An 8,039-nucleotide genomic window follows, 5' to 3' on the forward strand; every position below is an offset into this window, starting at 1 on the left:
ACGATGACAAAATAAGTTAGCGCTTCCATGTTTCGGATTGAAATATCTGGCGGCCCTAATTCCAGCCCTGCAAAATCTCCCTTCTCCACCATCCCCTTCCGCTCCAAGATTGCTCAAATCCCTAATCCGCCGCCAACCCGGGCAAAGTTCGAATCGCCCCTCGTCTCGTCTCTTTCCCTACCTTTGTGCCAGACGACAAGGACGAAGACGATGGTCGCGTTTCACCTCCGCACCGGAGCTACCTCATCTACGCCCTCGTCCATCGCACCGGGTGGTCCACCGACAACGTCGGCCGCCGCAACCGACGTGCGTCACAGACACCGACTTCCACCGCATCAGGTGCGCTTCACCGACACCTTCTCCCACCTCACCAGGGCTACTTCACCGAGCACATCGTTGCACCTCCGCCCCCCGAGGCCATTGGGGCTTCACCAACGGTCTCGTCCACCGCATCGTAGTACTCCACTGCCACTCAAGATCTGCATCCGTGCGTGGCCAGCCAACGCCAGCGCATCACCCTCAATGGCTCTGAAGTGACCCGTACTCTAGCTAGGCGAGCATGCCCAAATGCCGACCCGAACTAGGTATCCACACATCACTCCCTTGTGCACTATTCCGACGATGTTTGGATATCCTTTCACTGCTCTCTTAGCTTCCATGCCTATGCAACTCTGACTTTAACTCTTATTTCTTCTGGAGATATCATTTGAAACAAGCAAACCATTTTTTAGCGAAGCATGACGACGCTACGGGATCTGGTATACATCCTGCACACCCGTATAACCTTGTAAGTATCTGTCCTCCGGTACAACAGCATGGTCGGATCCTCTTATTTGATCAACCATTTGCCATGTCAAAAATGAAGAGGGTATGCAAGGAGCACAAGGCCTGCACATCCAAGCAAGTGGTAACATGGACTTGTACATGGAACATCCCAAGCGCAAGCAGAGCTGCAGTGAGCCTGTACAATGAGCTAGCGCAAGTCCCTGCGTTTCATTTAATTCGTACTGGCATGCACGTATGATTTGTGTGGAGTGGTGGATCCACAAATTCAAGTTACCATGGGCGAACATTTAACTTAACAAATACGAAGGCACTTGCACTTCGAAAATCAACACAACTTGAGAAATGTGAAGCTACATGCACTTTGAAAACCAGCTAATGATCCAAAGTAGTTCAGATTATAAACACTAAATGATGCAAGCACCAAAAACAAAAAAATGCAATATGGTGTACAAGGACTAAAAACATGGTATGTACCTTCTTGAATTATTCGTTCTCTGGCTGAAAATATCGAAGTGTAATTGCACCTATAACCAGTGCGCAAACTGCATATCAATATATCTATCCTGCACAAGTATGCCAATAGTTTCAGACAACAGATTAGAAAAGTATTTATGCTACATTGTCATGTGATACGTCTCCGTCGCATCTATAATTTTCGATTGTTCCATGCCAATATTCTACAACTTTCATATACTTTTGGCAACTTTTTATACTATTTTTGGGACAGTGCCAGTTCCTGTTTGTTGCATGTTTTATGTTTCGCAGAAACCCCATATCAAACGGAGTCCAAATGGGATAAAAATGGACGCAGAATATTTTTGGAATATTTGGGAATATGGGAGGAAGAATCAACGCGAAACGATGCCCAAGGTGGCCACGAGGCAGGGGCGCTCCCTTGACCCTCGTGGGCCCCTCGTAAGGCGGTTGACGCTCTTCTTTTGCCGCAAGAAAGCTATTTTTTGGAGAAAAATCTGGGAAAAAGTTTCTGTCCAATCGGAGTTACGGATCTCCGGATATAAAAGAAACGGTGAAAGGGCAGAATCCAGGAACGCAGAAACAGAGAGTGACAGAGAGACAGATCCAATCTTAGAGGGGCTCTTGCCCCTCCCAGGCCATGGGAGCCAAGGACCAGAGGGGAAACCCTTCTCCCATCTAGGGAGAAGGTCAACGAAGAAGAAGAAGAAGGGGGGGGCTCTCTCCCCCTTGCTTTCGGTGGCGCAGGAACGCCGCCGGGGGCCATCATCATCACCGCGATCTACACCAACAACTTCACCGCCTTCATCACCAACTCTTCCTCCATCTATACAGCGGTGTAACCTCTCTTTTACCCGCTGTAATCTCTACTTAAACATGGTGCTCAACGCTATATATTATTTCCCAATGATGTATGGCTATCCTATGATGTTTGAGTAGATCGGTTTTGTCCTATGGGTTAACTGATGATCGTGATCGGTTTGAGTTGCATGTTTTATTATTGATTCTGTCCTATGGTGCTCTCCGTTTCGCGCAGGCGTGAGGGATCCCCGCTGTAGGGTTTGCAATATGTCAATGATTTGCTTATGGTGGGTGGCGTGAGTGACAGAAGCACAGACCCGAGTAAGTACGTTGTTTGCATATGGGATAAAGGGGACTTGATGCTTTAATGCAATGGTTGGGTTTTACCTTAATGATCTTTAGTAGTTGTGGATGCTTGCTAGAGTTCCAATAATAAGTGCATATGATCCAAGAAGAGAAAGTATGTTAGCTTATGCCTCTCCCTCAAATAAAATTGCAATAGTGATTACCGGTCTAGTTATTGATTGCCTAGGGACAAATAACTTTCTCGTGACAAAAAACTCTGTACTAAAACTAACTTAGTTGTGTCTTCATCTAAACAGCCCCTACTTTTTATTTACATGCCTTTTATTATCTTGCAATTCTATGCAACAACACCTACAAAGTACTTCTAGTTTCATACTTGTTCTAGGTAAAGCGAACTTCAAGCGTGCGTAGAGTTGTATCGGTGGTCGATAGAACTTGAGGGAATATTTGTTCTACCTTTAGCTCCTCATTGGGTTCGACACTCTTACTTATCTAAAGAGTCTACAATTGATCCCCTATACTTGTGGGTTATCAAGACCTTTTTCTGGCGCCGTTGCCGAGGAGTCATAGTGTGGGGTGAATATTCTTGTGTGTGCTTGTTTGCTTTATCACTAAGTAATTTTTATTTGTTGTTCTAAGTTGTTCTCTATCTTTAGTTATGGATATGGAACACGAAATACCAAAAAAAAATAGGTGTACTTGCTACTCATGGAGATGGGGAACCTCCTAAAACCCTCGATGCTCATTATGTGAAAAATATTATGTACTACTTCGATAATCCTGAGAAAAGCCCATTCAATTATGTTATGGGAGACACGTTGGATCAACGTGAATACTTTAGGGATTATCACTTGACACAAAAAGGGAAACTATTATGGGATCAAATTCATATGTTACATTGGTATGCTCGGGATCTATGCTTGAGACATGATTATACTTGCTGCTCTAGGATGAAGGCTCCACACCTTCCCTTTTCATGCAAATTTAATGATAATGAAACCTTAGCTTCTTATGCTAATGGTATATATGATTACTATGATGTGGAACAAATAGAAGAATTTGTTGCTTTTATGGGTGCTTATGAAATTGAATCTGTGTTTAAAGAGTTTGAAGATTTTGATGATTCAGTTTATAGACCTGAAAATTTAGCTATCCTTAAATATTGCTACGAGAATTATGAATTCAATTCCGATATTGAAGCATTTATTGAAAGAGTCTCCGCTGTCCAAGAAGAGACTAATATTTTGCAGGAGTCTATGGAAGATGAAATTGATGAAACTGTGAGCTCATTAGATGAAAAAGATGATGAGGAGAGTGAATAACAAAAGGAGGCAGAGCGGATTAGCTACCCATGCCCACCTTCTAATCAGAGTAACTCTTCAACTCATACATTGTTTAATTCCCCTTTGTGCTTAGCGAAGGATGATTGCTATGATGATTGTTATGATCTTGTTGATTCTTTTGAAATATCCCTTTTTGATGATGCTTGCTATGCTTGTGGCCAAGATGCCAATATGAATTATGCTTACGGGGATGAACTTGCTATAGTTCCTTATGTTAAACATGAAATTGTTGCTATTGCACCCACGCATGATAGTCCTATTATATTTTTGGATTCTCCCTACTACACTATATCGAAGAAGTTTGCCCTTATTAAGGATTATATTGATGGGTTGCATTTTACTACTACACATGATGATTTTGATAGATACAATATGCATGTGCTTCCTGCTCCTACTTGCAATTATTATGAGAGAGGAACTATGTCTCCGCCTCTCTACGTTTCCCATACGATGAAATTACAAGAAACTTTTTATACTATGCATTGGCCTTTACTAGGTGTGCATGAATTGTGCTTTTATGACATGCCAATGCATAGGAAGAGAGTTAGACTTCGTTGTTGCTTGATATATGTTACTTTGTGCTCACTACTAAATTACAAATCATTGTTAATTAAAATTGGCTTTGATATACCTTGGGATCCGGGTGGATCCATAACTTGAGCACTTTATGCCTAGCTTAATGGCTTTAAAGAAAGCGTTGCCAGGGAGACAACCCGGAAGTTTTAGAGATTCATTTATTTATGTTGAGTGCTTTCATATAGTAGAAAAACAAAAAAAATAAAGAGGGGAACCCAAAACTTTTTGAAAAAGAAAAGTGAAAGTGAGAAAGATGAGAATTGTTAAAGTGGGAGCTAGCCTTCAACTTTGTTTGTGCTCACGGAGACTTTGTGAATCTTGATTACAGAAACTTTTAATCAAAATAATTATCCCCTTTTACAATTCCATTGTATTATAAAAATAATGTGCCAAGGTTTGCCTTTAGGATGTTTACAATGTTTGTTGGTTTGTACGGTGCAGGACAGAAACTTTGGCTGTAGTGCATGATTTTACATTTTTTGCTGGAAAGTCAAATGGTTCTGATTCCTTATGAACTGTCTTGCGGTACAAATTGTTTACTTTTCCTAATTTTGGTAGAATTTATGGGGTACCATAAGTATGGTGAATGTTCAGATTGCTACAGACTGTTCTGTTTTTGACAGATTCTGTTTTTTGATGCATAGTTTGTTTGTTTTGATGAAACTATCAATTTCTATCAGTGGATTAAGCCATGGAAAAGTTATATTACAGTATACACAATGCAAAAACAAAATATGAATTGGTTTGAAACAGTACTTAGAGTAGTTATTTGCTTTATTATACTAACGGATCTTACCGAGTTTTCTGTTGAAGTTTTGTGTGGATGAAGTGCTTGATCGAGAAGGTCTCGATATGAGGAAAAGGAGGAGAGGCAAGAGCTCAAGCTTGGGGATGCCCAAGGCACACCAAGTAAATATTCAAGGAGACTCAAGCGTCTAAGCTTGGGGACGCCCTGGAAGGCATCCCCTCTTTCTACAACAAGTATCTGTATGTTTTCGGATTCGTTTCGTTCATGCGATATGTGCAAATCTTGGAGCGTCTTTTGCATTTAGTTTTCACTTTTATTTTATGCACCATGTTGGTATGAGATAGTCCTTGGTTAATTTATAGAATGCGCATTGCACTTCACTTAAATCTTTTGAGTATGGCTTTATAGAATGCTTGATGTGCTTCACTTATATCATTTGAAGTTTGGATTGTCTGTTTCTCTTCACATAGAAAACCGCCATTTGTAGAATGCTCTTTTGCTTCACTTATATTTGTTAGAGAGTGGGCATATATTTTGTAGAAAGAATTAAACTCTCTTGCTTCACTTATATCTATTTAGAGAGATGATAGGAATTGGTCAATCACATGGTTAGTCATAAAATCCTACATAAACTTGTAGATCACTGAATATGATATGTTTGATTCCTTGAAATAGTTTTGCGATATAAAGATGGTGATATTAGAGTCATGCTAGTGGGTAGTTTTGGATTGTAGAAATATTGTGTTGAAGTTTGTGATTCCCGTAGCATGCACGTATGGTGAACCGTTATGTAACAAAGTTGGAGCATGAGATATTTTTTTGATTGTCATCCTCTGTGTGGAGGTCGGGGGCACGCGATGGTTAACTCCTACCAACCTCCCCCCTAGGAGCATGCGTGTAGTACTTTGTTTCAATGGATAATAAATTTTTGCAATAAGTATGTGAGTTCTTTATGACTAATGTTGAGTCCATGGATTATACGCACTCTCACCCTTCCATCATTGCTAGCCTCTTCGGTACCGTGCACTGCCCTTTCTCACCTTGAGAGTTGGTGCAAACTTCGCCGGTGCATCTAAACCCCGTGATATGATACGCTCTATCACACATAAGCCTCCTTATATCTTCCTCAAAACAGCCACCATACCTACCTGTCATGGCATTTCCATAGCCATTCCAAGATATATTGCCATGCAACTTCCATCATCATCATCTACATGACTTGAGCATTCATTGTCATATTGCCTTGCATGATCGTAAGATAGCTAGCATGATGTTTTCATGGCTTGTGCGTTTTTTGATGTCATTGCTACGCTAGATCATTGCACATCCCGGTACACCGCCGGATGCATTCATATAGAGTCATATATTTGTTCTAGTATCGAGTTGTAATATCAAGTTGTAAGTAAATAAAGTGTGATGATCATCATTACAGAGCATTGCCCCATAAATAAAAATAAAAATGAGAGGCCAAATAAGCCTAAATAAAAAAGGGGGGCAAAGAAGCCCACCAAAAGTAAAAAAAATAAAAAAAAAGAAAGGGGCAATGTTACTATCCTTTTACCACACTTGTGCTTCAGAGTAGCACCATGTTCTTCATATAGAGAGTCTCCTATATTGTCACTTTCATATACTAGTGGGAATTTTCATTATAGAACTTGTCTTGTATATTCCAACGATGGGCTGCCTCAAAGGCCCTAGGTCTTCATGAGCAAGCAAGTTGGATGCACACCCACTTAGTTTTCAGTTTGAGCTTTCATACACTTATAGCTCTTAGTGCATCCGTTGCATGGCAATCCCTACTCCTCGCATTGACATCAATTGATGGCATCTCCATAGCCCATTGATTAGCCGCATCAATGTGAGACTTTCTCCCTTTTTATCTTCTCCACATAAACCTCCACCATCATATTCTATTCAACCCATAGTGCTATATCCATGGCTCACGCTCATGTATTGCGTGAGAGTTGAAAAAGTTTGAGAATACCAAAGTATGAAACAATTGCTTGACTAAAACCGGGGTTGTGCATGATTTGAATATTTTATGTGATGAAGATGGAGCATAGCCAGACTATATGATTTTGTAGAGATAACTTTCTTTGGCCAAGTTGTTTTGAAAAGACATGATTACTTTATTAGTATGCTTGAAGTATTATCATTTTTATGTCAAATGATAGACTATTGCTTTGAATCACTCGTGTCTTAATATTCATGCCATGATTAGATATATGATCAAGATTATGCTAGGTAGCATTCCACATCAAAAATTATCTTTTTATCATTTACCTACTCGAGGACGAGCGAGAACTAAGCTTGGGGATGCTAATACGTCTCCGTCGTATCTATAATTTTCGATTGTTCCATGCCAATATTCTACAACTTTCATATACTTTTGGCAACTTTTTATACTATTTTTGGGACTAACATATTGATCCAGTGCCCAGTGCCAGTTCCTGTTTGTTGCATGTTTTATGTTTCGCAGAAACCCCATATTAAACGGAGTCCAAATGGGATAAAAATAGACGGAGAATATTTTTGGAATATTTGGGAAATATGGGAGGAAGAATCAACGTGAAACGGTGCCCGAGGTGGCCACGAGGATGGGGGCGCGCCCCTTACCCTCGTGGGCCCCTCATAAGGCGGTTGATGCTCTTCTTTGCCGCAAGGAATCTAATTTTTGGAGAAAAATCTGGGCAAAAGTTTCAGTCCAATCGCAGTTACGGATCTCCGGATATAAAAGAAACGGTGAAAGGGCAGAATCCAGGAACGCAAAAACAGAGAGAGACAGAGAGACAGATCCAATCTCGGAGGGGCTCTTGCCCCTCCCACGCCATGGGAGCCAAGGACCAGAGGGGAAACCCTTCTCCCATCTAGGGATAAGGTCAAGGAAGAAGAAGAAGAAGGGGGGCTCTCTCCCCCTTGCTTCTGGTGGTGCCGGAACGCCGTCGGGGGCCATCATCATCACCGCGATCTACACCAACAACTTCACCGCCTTCATCACCAACTCT

This window comes from Triticum dicoccoides, chromosome 7B (genome assembly GCF_002162155.2).
Source record: "Triticum dicoccoides isolate Atlit2015 ecotype Zavitan chromosome 7B, WEW_v2.0, whole genome shotgun sequence".
NCBI classification, from domain to species: domain Eukaryota; kingdom Viridiplantae; phylum Streptophyta; class Magnoliopsida; order Poales; family Poaceae; genus Triticum; species Triticum dicoccoides.